Here is a 19,271-nt window from a genome sequence, read left to right on the forward strand (position 1 = left end):
AACAATTTGTCCTATCTGGGAACGTTTGTCTTTTGAGACTCAATGCAGCACTTCAGGCAAATGAGCTGCTGGCAGTGCAAGGTCACACATCATGCTAGTTTCCAGCACATTTGCATGGATCGGTCCCAGTGGCCAAACAGTTCCAGGAACCGTTTTTATAGCTTCACACTAGGAGGCTGGTTGAGGACACATGAAAGTCACGTGGAGATGAGGAAAGAAGGCACGTGCAGCATAAACAACACCAAGTTTAGTTCATCAAAGGGAAACTGAGTGGAACTAAAAGAGAAACAAATGCAACAACAAGAGAGTTTGCGATCACGCAAGCAAATACGGGTAGATGTGCAGGTGATGATGCTGCTGCGCTGATTTGCATTCGCTAAATGATGTCACGCCGCCACTCATGCTTTTATTTTCACAGTCAGGTTCCCGGTTTATTTTGAAAGTACTAACTCTCATCTCACCCCAGGTCACTTATCCTTCCACGTGAGCCAGGTCAAGCCTGTTCAGGACAGTTCCCTGGTCCCGCCCGAGCCTGCGCCGCCCCCTCCGGAAATGGTGGAGGGGGGCCCAGTCTATAAGGTCAGAAAATTATTGGACGTCCGAAAGCGGGGCCGGGGACACCAATACCTTGTTGACTGGGAGGGTTACGGGCCTGAAGAAAGGCAGTGGGTGCCCGCCCGATTCATTGTAGACCCCTCCCTCATCTACGATTTTTATGATGAACATCCGGAGATTCCTGGGCCGTCGAGAGCCGGCCGTTGAGGGGGAGGGGGGTACTGTCACGCCGCCACCAGAGTGGTGGGTCATGCTTTTATTTTCACAGTCAGGTTCCCGGTTTATTTTGAAAGTACTAACTCTCATCTCACCCCAGGTCACTTACCCTTCCTGCAGCCTCTCGCCCCTGAACCTCGCCTGCTGCAGCCTCTCGCCCCTGAACCTCGCCTGCTGCAGCCCAAAGACCCGGAGCCTCGCCAGGCGCCGCCCAAAGACCCGGAGCCTCGCCAGGCGCCGCCCAAAGTTCCGGAACCTCGCCAGGCGCCGCCCAAAGTTCCGGAACCTCGCCAGGCGCCGCCCAAAGCTCCGGAACCTCGCCAGGCGCCGCCCAAAGTTCCGGAACCTCGCCAGGCGCCGCCCAAAGTCCCGGAACCTCGCCAGGCATCGCCCAAGGCCCCGGAACCTCGCCAGGCGCCGCCCAAGGTGCCGGCGACGCAAGCCCTGCGGCTGCCTTCACCTCTCGTTGGGCGTCGAGGACGCCCTCCTGAACGGGACTCTCGTCTGGCGTCATGGACGCCCTCCTGAACTGCCTTTTGTCTGGGACGGAGGGGTGGGCCGTGTTCCCACCTCCGTGCCCCCTTCCGCCCGCCCTTGTTTTTGGACTTTTTATGTTGGTGGGACATCTGGAAGCCGTCCCTTGAGGGGGGGGTTATGTCATGTTTTGGTTTTGTGGGGGGTGGGATTTTGTTTGCTTTTGGTGTTTTTGGTTGTTTGTCATGTGTTCCTTGTCTCTTCCCTTGTCCCGTTATGTCAAACCACGTCCACCTGAGTGTTTCTTCCCTTCCCAGTGTATCCACCAATCAGCTTCCCTTGCCACTTGTGTCTTGCCCAGCTGTGTCTAGTCATTGTCAATTAGCCTGTGTGTATTTAGTCACCTGTTTTCCGTTCGGTTCTTGTGGAGTCATTGTGCCTGTTGTTGTCCCTGTGTTCCATGCCATGCCCTGTTTTTGTTGCCCCCTGCATTTGGGTCCTGCCTCCAACACCCCCACTTCTTGACAAATGATGAACCGAGTCAGACTGGACTGTAGGCAATCCCATTAACTTAGTCCAAAGTTGCAAACGCAGCAATTCCCCTTAAGTGCACCTGACCTAATGAAACATAACAGAAGACAGTAGCTGTGCCTTTTTGCTAATAAGCATCCAGAGAGTGGAAAGAGAGTGCAGGCAACGTGGCTACAAAAACAACAGCAAAGTAAACTGCATATCATTTACAAAGCCGGGTTATTTTGAAATGTGCTTCCTTTCATTAGTTTTAGTTTTAAACTTCACAAGAAATGTTGTTGGGCTAGTTTGGGGGATTTAGATTCCCTGTGCAAAACACAAAGTCCAGAAAGGCATGCTTGAATGAGTTGAGATAAAAGACAACCAGGCCTTCTTGTCCGACAACAGTGACAGTTAAATTGGGATGCTGCCTGATTAGGGACCCTGTAGAAAATAATAATAATAATAATAATAATACACTTCCTGACTTTAATGCAGCAAATTCAATCAGTCAACAGTCAGCTATTCACTGAAAAACTAACCTATTCACATATTTTTGCGAAACTTTTTTTTTTCAGTAACCACCTAATATGTCACCAAAACTTTCCCAATAGCCAGCTAATAGGAAAGTAGTAATTGGCGTCAAGAAAGTACACATCTCAACAGAGAGACTATTTTTGTACGTTATACTGGGATGAGTTGAGCTTGGAGTTTTTGCATCATGTAAACCAAGGTTATTATAATTAATGAACAATAACAAAATACTGTAATTAAATACCTAAAGCATAAACTGAAAAAAAAACATTAACAAAAGTAAGTAAATAAACAAAAATACATTTTACGTTTATAAAACTAACTATAACGATAGCGAATATAGCCTTTGTTTTCATCTTTGTTATATGAACTATGAAGGTTCTTTTTAAATGTATTTATGTTATTTGATGTTTTTTTTTAAAATGTATTTAATAAAAGTCAAAACCCCAAATCCCAAACTATTATAACCCAATGCAAACACAATGCACTACCGTTGCATTTTTTTCTAAATCAGATAATCTGAAAGCCTTTTATTTTGAAGGGCAATTTGTAAGAGGAATTTATAATGATATTTAAGTGTTTTGGGGATAATAGTTTTTTGGTCTATTTATAGTTGACAATTAATATAGGCAATTCTAAACATTTTAAGGAGGTGTTGATTACTCAGTGAATTTTGTACTATTTGCATCTACAGTAATAGTGGACAATGAGTGTACAGCTTCTGAGGGCTCCTTCAGTAGGGGGATTTTGTCAACATTTTCTTCCCCATTCATTTGTTGTGGCCATAATAACACGTGTCCCAATACTTTTATCCAAATGCATAACCTTCACTTCTTTCACATAAAAAGCACCCCCCCCCCCCCCCCCCCAAAAAAAAAAGCTTGCTGTTGCATCAGATGCTCATTTGTTGCAACAGCATCAAATGAGCTCATACGGTGTAAATCTCAACATCTGATGATGTCAACATTTAATCCTCTTAAAGCGAGGAGTGTTGCTTATTTCCCATAGCGGCAGACTGCTGATTGTTTGGCTAATTGACTTTGCATAAAAAGTCGGTTTGACGAGATTTGCCTGTCATTCAAATAAGCCGCTGACAGGTTTGTATTGAGGGGGAGGGTGTGCATGCGTGCCTGTTCATTCATATTACCTATTCGTGTTACATCAAAGGTAGCTTGGTGACACGGGTCGAACACACTATCAAAACAAATTTCAGTGCACAATAGCAGCCTATTATTATGTTTACAAATGGATATAAACAGTTTCATACAATGTAAATTATACACAATTTTTGTTTTGGTTTAGCATTCTTTATATACAACTTGCAAGTTGAAACTTACAATGACAACTTGAAAAAACACCGTATAATACTGTATATGTATAGGAATGTGTAGTAAAATCGTTCTAATTATTATTAATGCTGCATCATAGTACTATATGGGTGGCACAGTGGATGATTGGTTAGCATGTCCGCCTCCCAGTACTGAGGACTCTGGTTCGAGTCCAGGTTCCGGCCTTCCTGGTCGGGCATGCTCTCCCCGTGCCCGCGTGGGTCTTCTCCGGGTACTCCGGTCTCCTCCCACATTCCAAAGACATGCATGGCAGGTTAATTGGGCGCTCCAAATTGTACCTAGGTGTGCTTGTGAGTGTGGATGGCTGTTCGTCTCCGTGTGCCCTGTGATTGGCTGGCAATCAGTTCAGGGTGTACCTTGCCTACTGCCCAAAGCCAGCTGAGATAGGCTCCAGCACACCCCACAACCCTTGCGAGGGATAAGCACTTAAGAAAATGGATGGATGGATATAGTACTATATTCTAATTATATGGAGTTACAAGGAAGGAGTTAGCAACATTTTAAGTCCAATTGTAACATTAGTAAATGTAATACAAGTATAAGCAAAAGTGAGTTTGATTGATATTATGTTAAAAACAAACAACAAAAAACTCTTGTTGTCCTTGACCAGTCAGTGGCTTCACTCAGGGAGTCATCCCCAGATGACAAAAAACAGCCGATGATTATCCAATCAAGGCAATGGAACAAAAATAGGAAGTAGCCCCCAACCAAAACAGAAGCAGCAACTCTGTTAAACGTGGCTAAAACTATGATGACACAAACGCTGGATGAAATTCTTTGGACACTTTTGTCTACTTTTGGGTTTGGGGGTGTGAACTCGGGAGTGGGGGCTGCGCGCTGTCCACAGATGCATGCAGACATGGTGTGAAAATCTGTAAAAGTGCCATGCAAGGTGTCAATATGTACGCTCCCTTGCCTCACCCTGCTGTCACCATGACAACCTCCTGATTCCTGCTGCTAAATATCTCTCTCCCCTCCCCCGTCCATCTCTCTCTCTCTCTCTCTGAGGCAGATCTCCCCCGTTCTTGAAAGACGCGCTACTTCCTGTGAGTCGATTTTCCCACAACGTGTTCCTTTTTATTTTCCACTTTTGTTCTCCGTCGTGTCTCCCAACAAAAAGAGCTGAAGTTCGGTGCTATTCTTGACTGAGTTTGCTAGTCTCAGTAATTTGGGAGCAATGTCTTTTTTTTTTTTGTATTCCGTCAATAAAGGAGTTTCCCCCCCCCCCAAAAAAAATCACAAATATGTTCTCCACTGATTGCCTTGCACTTAAAAACAGTGTGAAACTTTGGCCTCGTTCACATGAAAGCCCGTTTCTTACCGTTTGAGCAGTTCTTCCACATGGCGGCGCGGTTTCGGTGCTTGAAACCGATGTAAGCAGGACACTCGTCCAGTGATGATGTAATTCTCGCGTGACTCCACACAAACCGCCAGCTGTCAACAATAATGGCGGATAGCCGTGTCGTCGTCGTCTTGCACAACCTCTTTAGCTTGTTTATGTTTTTACAGCAAAATGTTTTGCGCGATGATGTTGTACTTGAATCACCCGGCATTGTTACCTCTCCTGTGTTCGTCTCACTGATCTGAGCAGCCATCTTAGTCCTCCAATCTCGCAAGCAGACTACTTTGAATCGCTCAGTTGGTAGACCCCTGTTACTAAGTACTGTCTCAAATGTTCTCTAATTTCGATAGTGTAAATGTATAGGATCGTATAACGAGAAAAGTTTCTTGGGAGGAGTTATATGGCAGCCTCAAGGCTTCAAAACCGGCTATTTAGATCAGTGGTCCGTCTTCTTCGCTGATTCTTCTTCTACGCTTTCCGTTAACTCCCTATGGCAGCGCGACAGCGCCACTCCAGACCTGGCATAGATATTACAGCCATTAAACGTCCTCAGCATCTTCTTTTGGACACTCACATGTCTTGAGGTGGTTCTGTCTGTACAAGATTTGTTTGAGGAACTAAACCGGCTTTGCTTCCGTCTAAACAGGGCCTTTATTTCTCCCCTCCAGCTGAACTGTTTTACCTTAACCGATCTTCCTGACAGAAGCTTATAGATCACATTCCTCCTTGCACTTTGTAATTAAATGTGGCCTTCCTGTCCAGTTCCATCTTGCAATCAAGAGAAGCTGTCCAGGGGAATCTGCAGCCCCGAACCCTTAAGTGGCTTACTAACTCCCATCGCATCTGTTATCATTATCATCAGGAACCTACTTGTCGTCTTTAAATGAATCCAATTATTACCAATCGAGTCCGCAGCTGAGATCTAGTGGAAGGAGGAAGCGAGGTCGTGTTTTCCATGAAAGGCTGCAGTGTTATCTGAGACGCACAGACCCCCGTCTCGACTGCAGACCCCTGTGTCTGCAAATCCTTCGCCCAAGACCCCCACCCAGTGGCAAAGAGATCAAGGACATGACATTTTCCGGAACGTGCGGCAATTTCTCGCCAATATCAAATAGAATGTACATACAAATTGCTTCTGTGTGTGCATCATCTAATCTCAACTGACATTTAGACTATATTTCATTTTAATACAGACTACTTATTAATATGATAAAGGCAATACGAGAAAAACAAGAACCTGTTGACTACAGCTCTGCATGGGGTCTCCAACATGATTACATCACTTGCGAGATGCGGATGTGGAAAGCCGTGTACTCACTGTCCCAAACTAGAGAGGAAAAGGCCACAAGGGATCCGATGTTGACCTTTTCCTGAGGCCAAACAGACACTTGATGAGGTTTTCAGAGAATCGCTCGCCAATAAGGTCTGGCAGGCCAAGACTACAGTATGCACACAGCAGTTGGCCACAAGCTGCCTTGGCTTTGTTTTTTTTTTGTGTTTTTTTTTTTTAAGAGCTCAGAATTGTTCATTCGGTAGTCTTACCGATTCAACGTCTTATCATCATTGCTCTTTTTTTTTTTTTTTTGGGGGGGTATGTGTGCGTGCATTTGCGTGCGTGCGTGCAAATACGTATAAATTTATTCTCATTAATTCACCTAAAACCTTATAAATATCCCATTACGCCTCGCCTTAACCAGGTACTTCAGAATCTTGCCAGAGTCGTGAGGTTCAAATGGTCAGGAGACCAGAGAAAAGGTCAGAAAAAATAAAGAGAAAAGAAAGATAAATCAAAGTGAAATCCAGCACCGACCAAACACTTCCTGCCTTCCCCATGGTTACAAAATCAAAGTCTTACGCCAACCCCGGAAGCCTCTAAATTCCAGAAAATTAGCGAGATCTCAAGAGACCAGAGGAAAAACTAAAGAGAGGAAGGAGGGAAGGATCGATGAGATAGAGTGAGATCCATAGAAGCCAGTACATCCAATCCATCAAAGTGAAATCCAGCACCAACCAAACCCCTCCTGCGTGGTTACAAAACCAGAGTCTTATGCCAACCCCAGAAACCTCAAACTTCCAATAAATTGAGATCTCAAGTGACCAGAGGAAAAACTAAAGAGAGGAAGGAGGGAAGGATAGATAAAGCAAAGTGAGAACCACAGACACCAGCACCAACTGATTCAAGGGGCTGTGGGAGGGAGAGGCAACTTCTGTTTGAGTTTCAGTAGATGCTGGCGCGATGGATCTGGCATGCATAAGGACCACCACCAAAGAAAGAAGCCGTCAACCGCGCCACCCCCCCGGAATCCCCAGGCCGCGGCAGCACCAAGGCCACCCCCAAGCCACCCGAGCGGACACCGGTCGGCGAGCCGACCCAGACGCCCGGAACAGATACAGCAGGGGAATGCTTCAATAGTATGTCAACAAATCCCATGTGAGATTAACCAAACCTGTATTGGGACAGCAGGTGGAATAACAATCTATATAGCCAGGACAGGCTTTTCCAAACTTTTTTAGCCCCCATGAACAACTGCACAACTTAAAAAAAAAATCTGTTCAAAGGCATTATACTTAATCATGATCACAACGTAAAAGCAATTTGTTTACACAAGCTAAATGCACATAACTAGATTGACCTCACATCGAAAAGAAGTAAAACATTGCTTTTTATTTAAAAAAAAAAACATTTTGGAGTTAATTTATTTTCATAAATGTAATTTGTGAGGGGGAAATTGAAATCCTTGAACTGTAGCTGTCCCTCAGCTCACTGAATCTGCAAGACCCTTTCAGACAGGTGCTTGATTTTTATTTGCCAATCCCTATCAAATCATCAGCAGTCACCTAACCTTGAAAAACCCGTTCTGTCTCCTCTTTAGGGAGCTTTGGTTTGGTTTGTCATGAAATCGAGAGCGGACCGGATACATTGTGGCCACTCCCGACTGTGCATGTCCCAAGACTTGAATCCCGATAACGTCAATCGTTTCCGACGCTGCTTCCTATGTAGGACACCAAGACGGCAGCCAAACAAAAAAAAACACTGGGCTGCATGCCAACCAACACCTCAATAATGTCTTTTATTAGAAGTAAAAATGGGGACAGCACTATTGTGACAACTGTGGAGGCAGACGAGGCCCAAAGGCGGGCGGAGGCGCCCCAATAAGCAGAGCGAGCATGACAGGCGATAGCTACACTTGCATATTTTGTGGCTTGTTGTCCCCCAATGGACAGAAGCATAAATAAAACACAAGACTGTCTGGACTGTCAGGTTTGATGGGGAGGTGCATAATATGATTTAAATGCAATGATGTATTCCAGGACTGAAGTGTGCATCTCTTCCATAGAAATATTACTTTACGTTAGGTCCACAAATATTTACTTACCGGTAGTTTTATTTTTTCCATTTTGAAAACAAGGCCAAGAAAAGTATGGAGAAGAAATTAGCATCTTTATTCCCCGTTGCTGTCAAAATGTTATGCTGACATTTAATGGGATGCGCCACGCCCCAAACAAGTGTCAAGGCCTCATGGAAGCCATCTTTTCAATGTGCTTCTCTTTGTCTTGCCCCCCACTAACCCCCACCCATCCACCAACCCAACATGACATGTGCGCCTGAATAAATCTCTTTCACCCTCTTGTTGATCCGGTGTTTCCTCTTGGGGACGCCACCTTTCATCTTTTGCTCGTATTAACAAGGAGGCTGCATGCACCCCCGCCCCGGTCTGCTTTATCTGCGCCTGCAGCGTCAATCAGTCCCCTTCTCGCCACAGATCAAATGATTAGCGAGCGTCACCTTACAGAGAGGCACAAGTGCGTCTGGATCCAAAACACAGATTTCTCAAGCGTGGCTACTAAATATAGCTGGTAATGATGCAGCTCGGGCTCGGCATGGGCCTCCACGTCGTGCCAATTGCTCATTCCAAAAAGCGCAGAAAAACAACATGCAGATTTGATGTAATAAATTATTTATATATTACAGCAGCTAACTGTCAGTTGTGAAACACTTCTTCAAGCCATGTGCCTCGATGTCTGCATTATACTGCCCCCAGGTGGCCAAGATTCGCACACCAGAAGGAGCAGCACAATGTCCATTAATTTGAAGCAAAACATGCCAAAAATACATTTAATTCTTTACATTCAAATAATTATTAAATACAGTAATGACATATATGAAGTGCGATAATTGAGAGTGTTATTTTTCTTATTGAAAACACATTTGTGTTTTTTGGGGGAGGCTAGAACTGTTTCAAGACATTAACCTTCATTTGAATAGGGAAATATTTGATATAGCCACGGTCATGGAGAGATCAACCCTTTAACCGCCAAAACCGCTTAATAACGATTAGTAAAATCACAATGTATGCCGCCATAAACGTTAAATGACGTCAACTACGTTATTTTCTTTTTAATCAATGGCCAGTGCAAAATTGCAGTGCTGCCAGATCAATGAGTTGTGAAACCAAAAACACCCATTAACTATGGCCAGCCGATGGCAATATTGTATCTCTTTTCAATGGGCTGCAGGTGTATGGAATTACAACCAAACATGACGTAATCTGATGAAATGAATGATCAAAGCGTTTGTCACATTAAACTAAATTCACAGAGCGTCACTAAACAAAAAAATAATAGTGTCAAAGTCACTGTTGTGGAGAAAATTTATCTTTTCACAAAAAGCTCGTTTTCTCCTTAGCGTTTCAATTTTCATTCATTGTCACTCAAATGAAGATTACTAAAGAACGGAATAAAGTAGAAAAATACTTTTTTTTTTCTAATGAAAGAAAGGGATGCGATCTTTCATGTCGTATCCACCTCGCATAATGAGTAAAAGAACACAATATTCTGTTTGCCCTGAAAGATGAGTTAAAATGCTCGAAATCGGCTGGCACAGTGTTTTTGATAATGTGCGGCAGTAAAAGAATCAAACTCGTATTTTAAAGCATAACTGTACTGTAACTGTAAGTTTCTACAAGATTCTAACTGTTTTTTTGCCACACGGTAAAATCAAGTAGCACCGAGCAATGAGATTTTTACTTCACTAGTATGCCTCCACGTATACCGAGAATAAACATACAAGATGAAAGAACAAATATTACAATGAAAGATAAAAGGAAATGATGGGGATAGAACAATTTAAAAACAATGCCCTTTTTTTCCCAGGCACATTGTATTCAAGCAGCTGGCAAAGCAAAAGAAAAGGCGAGGAAGAACAATAAATCAGTTTTCCAGCTCTTGTTTTGCTTGTGAATGTGCAGATGTGATTCAGTTACTGTTCAGTACAGGGGCGGATGTTTTCTAGTGGGACAAAGTACCCCTGGCCATCCAAAAATGATAAATCCTTCACTTTTAGCTTTAATACTGAGCTGCTTTTTAAATAAATATACATAACATCTATCAGAAAAATATACAGTTATTGTATATGCTTCACAATCAATTGAATCAAAAGCGAGCATTATTGCTTTTGTGTTGTCATTAAGCGTACATATGACATCAAATCAACCTTTTACTTTTAATCTTCCCCTGAGGCAGTTCATCCATCCTGCCATTTCTTTGCATTTTGACATTTTCTTTATATGCAGCCAAATCCTGCTGCTCCAAAATCTTTGTCTCCATGCCTGTAATGTGGTAGCGCCCAGCATGCAGTGGGTGTAGTGTGTAAACGGATAGCACGGGAGGTGAGATTAAATTAGGCCCGTGTGTGGGGATTACAACCCACTCAAACCCTGATCTCCTCCCACTGTGTGTAATCCAAGCCTAATGAATGCATGAGGTCTGACGCAGCGCAACACGGAACGCGTTCTTGAGGACGCCACGTTGGCTAATGTGTGTCGCGCCTCGTTTATCGAAATGTCAAGCCGTTATCGAGACGAGGGAAGACAACAAAATCAATGCGCTTAAATCATGTAAACACTGAAAGTAAACAAGCACGCCCGTGAATTGCAATTTACAGTACACATGCAGCAAAAAGGGTACGACTGGTGTTTTCCATTGTTTGTTAGCATTAAGCTAAACAAGCGTTTTTCAAGACAAACTATGCGGTTATTTTGAAATAGACAATATGTAATTGTTTTTTATTCATTTTTTTTTATGAAGAAGAATTGGTCACTGCCATCAGCCAAATTGCTGCTTGTAGTGAAGTCAAGTGAGTAGAAAGATAAAGTATGTGCCGATGTAAAAAGATATACTTAACTGTATATACACAAATATGTGAGGTCAACAAAAGTACTTTACCTCCAAGTGTTGGAGCACCGCTGCACCTCTCTACAAAGCAGAATGTGGCCCACACTGGGGAAAAAAAAGAAAAACAGACATCAAGTTACAAGAACAAATTTGTAATGTCACAAAATTAAGTTGGAATGCCATACGAGAATAAAATCTGAATGTGAATGACAAAATTAAGCGACATATATTCTATCCCTGAAAGGAAATGTACTTTTCAATGTACTTTACACAGTTTTGTGGGGTTTTTTAGTCGTGTTTTTTTTTATTATTGTAATTTTATCACTTTATCCTTGCAATGGTTGCATAATGTTAATTTACCTGTATTTGTATATATTTATTACTGTATGTAACTTCAAATTGTTGAGCACTCTTTCGTACTTCTTACTGATATGTGTAATTCTGTAGGATTTCATTGAGTATGGAGAAATCCATTTTTTATTTTTTTTCTAATATACATCACTGTCAATGACTTCTTGCGCCTATTGTGTTAGGTCCTAAAACGTTCTTTATGTTAAAGTTGCTCGTTGCTATAATACTAGAGGGACTCATATTACAGGAGAAAAATTCCTTGTATTTTTTTCCATACTTGGCAAATAAAGCTTCTGATTCTTACCGCTGAGGTGATTAATTTGAAAACGTTGAAACACGCTTCATTGGGAATCTTCTATATGAACAGCGTAATGACGCTTCAAGCCCAGCAACAGTGCTGACATCTCCCCCATGCCCACTCCATCCCTCCCAAGTCTCATTAAAAATGCATCTGACCTCTCAGCAACAAATCAATATGTCAGAAAACCAACGCTACCGCATCCCATTAATGAACAGTTTGAGCAAAGTAATCAAAGTTGCAAGTGGCATTCCCTCACCGTTGTTTACAAATATGCACTAACGAAAGAACAAAATCAAGACGTAGCAAACTACCAATAGAAAAGCAATAATAACTGTTGACAAGTGGCCCTCATTTCACTTGTTAGCACTGGACAAAAATTTTGAGTATTTTTTTCTGTATGCTCTTATTACACAAACTTACACGGGATATTCTTCAATTACATGAATTGACAAGTCTTGCCATGTTTTTATTTGGATATCTGCCAAAAAATATTTTATTAACATATTTTTTGAGTGCACCAAGCTGGCAACCCACCAGCATGCTATAATGCAGATTGCAGGGACTACATCTCAAGCAAGGATCATAAGGAGGGACATTAGAAGAACAGGAGTAAGAGAACAACTATCATCGTGCTTCAGCCATCACTATTAAACCCGGAGACACAGGTCAACTACACTAATAAACAGTTTATTGGTCAAACATTGACAAAGCTTTCTCGGTTAGCCATGATATAGAGAGTGGTTTAGAACTAAGTATTAAAAAAAAAAAAAAAAGTCCAGTTAAGTTGATTTATATAGCCCTCAACCACAAAACAGTCAATGTGCAGAATCTCAAATCAACTTTCCCCATTGAAATGAATGGAAATGCTATTAATCTGTTTCAGCCTCTCCCCTTTTAATTTGTTTTTTATAAAAATAAATAGCACTCACTCATATTTCACTTTATAAAAAAGAGAAACAAGGTAATAACATAATTGAATAGAATTTAACCATTTTTGCTTCAATTCACTGGACTTTGTGCTGCTCTTTCAGGTGTGCACAGCATGGGGGCAGTACAATACAGACATATAGACATACAGTACATGGAGTTGTTGATGTTTTATGGCCTTTGTTGAACAAATGTTCCCAATTGTTGCTTGAAACTAAAAGAGAGCAATTGCCGCTGCTCCACGGAAAGATGAAGATGGCTCACAGAAGGATCTCGGCCATCAACAGATGATTACGGAGGCTGTCAGGCAACACAGCAAACAGACGTTCAATTTATGGATAATTCTCCTCAGTGATGACGATTACAACGCTTCCTTTCATTGCGCTGCAGATGAAGACACGCTGCAGGGGATTTTTCTGCGACTGAGACAAAGAAACTTCTGTCACAGAGACAAAAATAAAACATGCCATCAAAAAGGTCACGCATGGGGTTTCATGTCTAAGCTTTTTTCATTTGATGCATGTTTTATTCTTGTGCTTTCATTTTAATTTATATTTTATAAAAAATTTTAATCCCTCATTGAAATGTATTTTAAAGTTTTTTTTTGTTTTTTTTGTGAGGACTTATTAGTTATTTTAGTTCATTCACATTAAGTGTTGTAGTTTTTGGTAATATTTTTTTTCTTGTTCTTATTCCAGACAGGCAAAGTGCGTAAAGCCAAAGGATTAAGATGTACGAAGAACTGCAAAAAAATGTTAATAATTTGAAGATAAAGCCACAAAAAAAATAACATAAATAAAATAAAAAAAAACTTAAATACAAAAAAAAAAATAGTTCATCATTAAATGGTGGCTGAAATGAGGCCGAGTGATGGGTCATCGGTCTAAAGCTGATCTTTATTGCTGGCTTGGGACAAAGAACTAAAAAAAATTCATTGAGGTCAAAAGACTTTCCTCGGATGCAATTTATTTCTTTACAATTATTATTATTACTTTTGCAGTGATTATTTTCTTGACTGGGGTCAAGAAATATTTGCTGTGAGGTTTGCAATTTCAACAGTCCCCCGCCTACTGCCCAGAGCCAGCTGAGATGGGCTTCAGCGCCCCCCGCGACCCTTGTGAGGAATAAGCGGTCAAGAAAATGGATGGATGGATGGATGGATGGATGGATGGATGGATGGATGGATGGATGGATGGATGTTAGCATTAAGCTAAAGCAAGGTTATGTGGTTGTTTGGAATTTACATGTAATTTATGTTGTTTCATGATCATGTGTTTTTACCAACTTTTTTTTTGCCCACAAATCAAAGCGAACAAACATTTAAAGACTCCATTGGGCCACTCATATTTTAAGGCACCACTGTATGCCAAATTTTTGGGCGTGTACTGGTTTCTGGTTGGGGGCGAGGCCGCGTGGGGGTGGAAAAGGTGGTTCCGAGTTATGGATGCTCTGTAAAACTCCTTTCTGATACGCAACGGCTTTTATCACGCTGTAAATCCTTGCACCGCACTCACTTTTCAATCAATCCTTTCCATCTTTAGCTCTGCTTCGCTTCCCTCACTGCGAATTTAATTCTCCTCATTTGCAGGCCTCCTTCCCTCCTCCTCACAGCTCATATACAATCTTTGCGAGGCGGCCGGCCTGTCAATCCACCTGACCCGGCGCTCCCTTAAATCACCGCAATGTATCCTGCTGCAAACCCTCCTGACAGGACGTCGACACACAATCCCCCCCCACCACCCCAACCCCAACTTGACACCCTGCGGGTCGACCCTCATCTGTGGCGTCGGAAGCAAACGGCAGAAGGGAGGGATGCGAGTTGACAGCCTGCTGAAGGTGCGCGGTTTATGTGTGCGGCATCACAAAGACGACAACGAGAGGGCGGGCCAATTGTATATCATCCGGGAAAGAGGCTGAAAAGGTGTCATTTTTGACACTTGAGTCTGTACATCGTAACCTCTGTGTTTGCTAGTCTCTCCTTTGCGTCTAACAGCAGTCAGCCCAGGGAGGACGTGTGAGAAAATTGTGGTCGCGTTGAATGTTGCCAGAGGCAAATCCACAATGTGAACTTAAGCAGTGTCAAGCATACAGGACTGAGCTGAATAATTAAATACTTTAGGTCAGCGAGTCTCAAACTTTTACCAACCAACATTCAAATACAGTGCTATAGTAAAAAGTTAAAGTCGGTTGTCGGACCTTGAAAAAACAAACAAACAAACAAACAAACAACAAAACTGGATTTCGGAAGTGATTCTTTTGCTTACCACACTTGAGAATCAATTCTGTCGGAGAAATGAGCTTGAGACCATGCACAAAACAAAAATGATTAGTTAAGTTAATTAGTTACCAATTAAGTCACTTTCAATTTACATAGTGTTGTGTTAGATAATGCCAAAATAAATGGAAAATTCTAAGCTTACGTCACAAATCAAAATGGCAGTCCTATTCGGGGAAAGCAACTATCATTGAAAAGCATTGGACTTTGGGTTGTTTGAGGATTATTTTGATTTCAGAATGTGTTGAAATATTGTTGACTGTTATAACAATTTGCCTGCAGGGGCAAAAGTGCGATATGAAAAGAAAATTGGATGATGTTGATCGGACGTTAAATGAATGTCCTTACAAACAGCCAAGAGGCACTTGCACATTATTACATCGCTAAAAATGAAAGAATCAAAACTGCATATGTACTGTATATATATAATTTAGTTCTTAGTTCATCTGAATATTGTACATTATGTTAATAGAGTTACAAAAAACAAAACACAGTCCATAGAAAATTCAATTGTGCGACGTGCGAGCTAAAACATGTCAGAAGACTAGCATATGGCATGTTAGCTAGCATTATGGTGGCTTGATCTCTGGTTGAATCAGCCTGGACAGCCAGTTTACACTATTATGTCAATAATTTCATCGATTTGGATGGTTGGAGTGATCTTTCGACTGTTTTTACTTAGATAATGATGCAAGTTGGTTAACGCCGAAAATATGTTGAAAGCAAAATACTCCAATTTTTCCCCCACAATATATTTATTGATATTTAAAAAAAACAAACAAACAAACCTTTAAACTTAAAAAAAAATGCTATCTACAATTATTGTTCAACATACAGATTGCCTTTGATTGTATGTTCGAAAACTCTTAACATTGCATACATACGAAAGAGCACAACAAATGACGATAAGATAGTAAATACACTACTGCTGACAATCATGTTAATGTGACATTTCTGACCACTCCCTCACGAGTAACATTCGTTTTTACAACCAAACATGTTATCAAGTACCATTTGTCCCTTAACTCATTCACTGCCAGTCATTATAGAAAATTTTTACATTTCCAATACTCACGTGATATTACATTCAATAATTATATATAAACCGAATCTACCAAATAACAGAATAGACTCCCTACTTTTTGTCCCGTCCCGTTCTTTTATAATTGACAGCAGAAAAATGTAGGTTTGCCAAAATACAGCCATTTCTCCCATGGACTCTGACACTGTGTTTATTTCCTATAAAATGGGGAAATGATGTCATCTACCGGTGGTTGGGCATCAGTAAAGTTGTTTCCAAGTTTGATATTTACAGTGGAGCATGCTCAGATTCCCCCCCATTTAGCACCGCTCTAAAAAATACAATTGACAAGTATACTTGTCAAAGGCAGTGAATGAGTTTTAATGGCTACCGTATGAGCTAAGCCTAATATCGTCTATCCTGCATTTTTGATTTGCCACATTTTGAATTAAATTTGCTGAAAAAAAATGGTTTCAAATATGAATGCCGCACCAAAGTTTGTTGGTTTTATGAACTATTTTGTGGTCGCCACTAGTGGTATTTTTGCTGCTGCGGAAATCTGCCCATGCAGCTCGAGTGGAGGAGAAGGCGTCCCAAGGCGAAAGCAGGTGAAAACAAACCGCTCCTTCCTTCCTCCTACACACTTACTGGAAGACCAGAAGTGTTTGGATGGACGCCAGACTCTGCCTAACATTTGCACCCGATCAACAATCATGCAAGAGAAGCTTGATTTGTCATCAAAACAAAACTTTTGAGTTTGACTTTTCATCTCAATGCTAATAACAAATATTTACATTTTGATTCATGATGAACAGATTATTATTCATATCTCTTTTTTGAATATGCAAAATATCTTCTTACTGTTGTTCAATGAGTCAAGTACCCTTTAAAAATGGTTGTTTTGCCTTTCTTTCTATTACATATTATTTCTATTATATTCTGTGATGTGTTTATGAGCTCAATGTAGCCATCAATCAATATCGTGACCTCGTTCTGTGTCATGGCCTTTATCTGAGCCGTCCCCCCTCCCATCCCTGAAGTACTCATACATATTGGTACATTCTTTTCTCACTAATGTGCATTAATATTATGATTATCATTATTATTTACAAAAAATTAATGAACACAAAACAATTGAAGTTAATGCAATTAATTTGTGAAATTTGTTCCTTGACCACACTTGTAATTCTTATTTCAAGTCACCTTTCCCCATTGAAAATCAATAGTGATACCATTAATTTGTTAAGGACTTCAGAAAAAATTTGGACTCTATAATGTCATACATGATAAAAACATGCAGTGGAAAACATAATTAAATAGAATGGAAAGAATTAAACCGAGTAAATAAAATAATTCATTGTCATTGGGTGGCTCCTTCTGGTATGCACAACTTGACCACCTGGGGGCAGTACAATACACTAATACTGTAGGCCTATATAATTAGAGGAGAGGGTCACGCTGCCTCAGTGAGCTGCAGCAATATTAGATGTATGCATGTATGCATGCATGCATGCATATATATATATATATATATATATATATATATATATATATATATACATACACACACACTTTAGAACTTTTTATTTGAAAATCTTTCAACATGGCAAAACAGAAAAAAAAGATCTTGCTGCTTAAGCGATGGCAAGCAGAGGGCGACAGCAGGCATGCATATGTAATACATCTCTATATGGCATAAGGCCAGGTAAGTGCATGATTTTCATGCGCACACACACACGCGCGCACACACCTCAGGCGGATGTCAGCGCTGGCTGCCCCACCCTAATTTTCCCATGCTGTCACATCTCTATCTTTCCTTGTGCCTGCTCAAGTAGCCACCTTTTATTTGAACCTCACTACTTCCCCCTCATGTCTCGTTCCCGGAAGATTATTATTAAACAGAAAGCTTTATCTGAATGAAGCATGTTGCAATTATGACTCGTCCTTCTCAACAAACCACTCGGAAATCAGCAAATACAAAATGGCAGCATGATGACAAGCTTTCAGGTGAGACCCTGTTGCATGCAAACAATATGGAAAAAGGAAATCACTGAAATCATGCATAGAGCCACAGGTCGCCAACATATTCAGATATTGTACATCATCACTGCAACCTTAGTGGATGTGTTGACATGACAACCATAACCAATTAATAATTGAAACATTCCTACAGGGTAGACATTGCAACATGGCATTTTCACATAGAGCGCCAAAAGGTGTGATGCAGCCTCATTAGTCAACTCAACAGACCCCCCCGAACCTCAAAGTGTCCGGACACACAAAATGCGCTCTTACCTCCTCAAAAATGCTTCTTTGATCTCACGAGTCCCCCGAGTGGATCTGTTACCGCCTGGTGTGACGCGATGTCGGCTGTGTGGCGATTGTGTGCACCTCTGTGCTGTGCTGATGCTGCAGTGATGGAAAAAGGGGAGGAAAAAACACACACCCTCCTCCGGCCGCGCTCGCTCGCTCGCTCCCTCCCTCCCCCTCATTGGCTGCCTCTGCGAGGTGACATCAGCCCTCCGCCTCGGCTCCCCTCCTCGCTTCAGCTCGCCCTAGTCAGTGTGTGGAACCCTGATCATTGCTCTCTATTGCAAACACGCGCGTCTGTCCTCTAGTCTCATCCCCATCCAGGATTAGTATCCAGCTGCTCTTATTCCTGCGCTCGCATCCATCAAAGAAGTAGCACATGTTGATAAATTAGCACACTCATTCTCCTGGAGCTAATATATGAGGCCTTCCAAAAAAAAAAAAAAAAAAAAAAAAAAGGAAGTTATTAATCCTCGCACTCTACTTCACAAGCTCTTTTATTCAGTCCTCCACTGAGACACGGACGTGTCTTTTTGGTTTATTGCTGTGCAATTAAAAAGGCACGTCTGGCAACGAACGTTACGCAACGCCACTGAATGAAAACGTGAGAGGAACAAATGCGTCGCCATTTATCTGTGCGAGCGAAGAGATGGGCTGATTCGCGGGCATCATAACGGCCTCCATGGGGGTGACATCACACAAAAAGCGGATGATAAACATCTCCAGATTTGACCCGTTTTCATGCAACTGCAAATGAATGGGCAACATTGTACACAATGCGATGTAGAATTTGAATCTGGGGAGGGTTGGACTCAAGTACCTTAAAGCTAAAAAAAAAAAAAAAACGCTTTACAAATGAAAACCCAGTTACAGCAAGACAAAGACTAATGTAAGGAAACAGCAGAGCAATATACAGTAGACTCATTCCACGC

General features: G+C 41.6%; 1 protein-coding gene across 2 annotated transcripts in view; it reads right to left on the reverse strand.

Moving 5' to 3' along the window:
• The window catches only part of l1cama (L1 cell adhesion molecule, paralog a), a 50,816-nt gene extending 32,339 nt beyond the window's left edge, over nucleotides 1–18,477 (reverse strand). For both annotated transcript variants that reach the window (XM_077513006.1, XM_077513005.1), the window contains exons 1-2: nucleotides 18,325–18,477; nucleotides 11,206–11,259 (exon numbers count right to left, since the gene is read on the reverse strand). The gene's annotated coding sequence lies outside the window, so the exon portion shown is untranslated. The remainder of the gene's footprint in view (nucleotides 1–11,205; nucleotides 11,260–18,324) is intronic.
• Between the last annotated feature and the right edge of the window lie 794 nt (nucleotides 18,478–19,271).

The sequence above is a fragment of the Festucalex cinctus genome, chromosome 2, assembly GCF_051991245.1.
Source record: "Festucalex cinctus isolate MCC-2025b chromosome 2, RoL_Fcin_1.0, whole genome shotgun sequence".
Taxonomy (NCBI): Eukaryota; Metazoa; Chordata; class Actinopteri; order Syngnathiformes; family Syngnathidae; genus Festucalex; species Festucalex cinctus.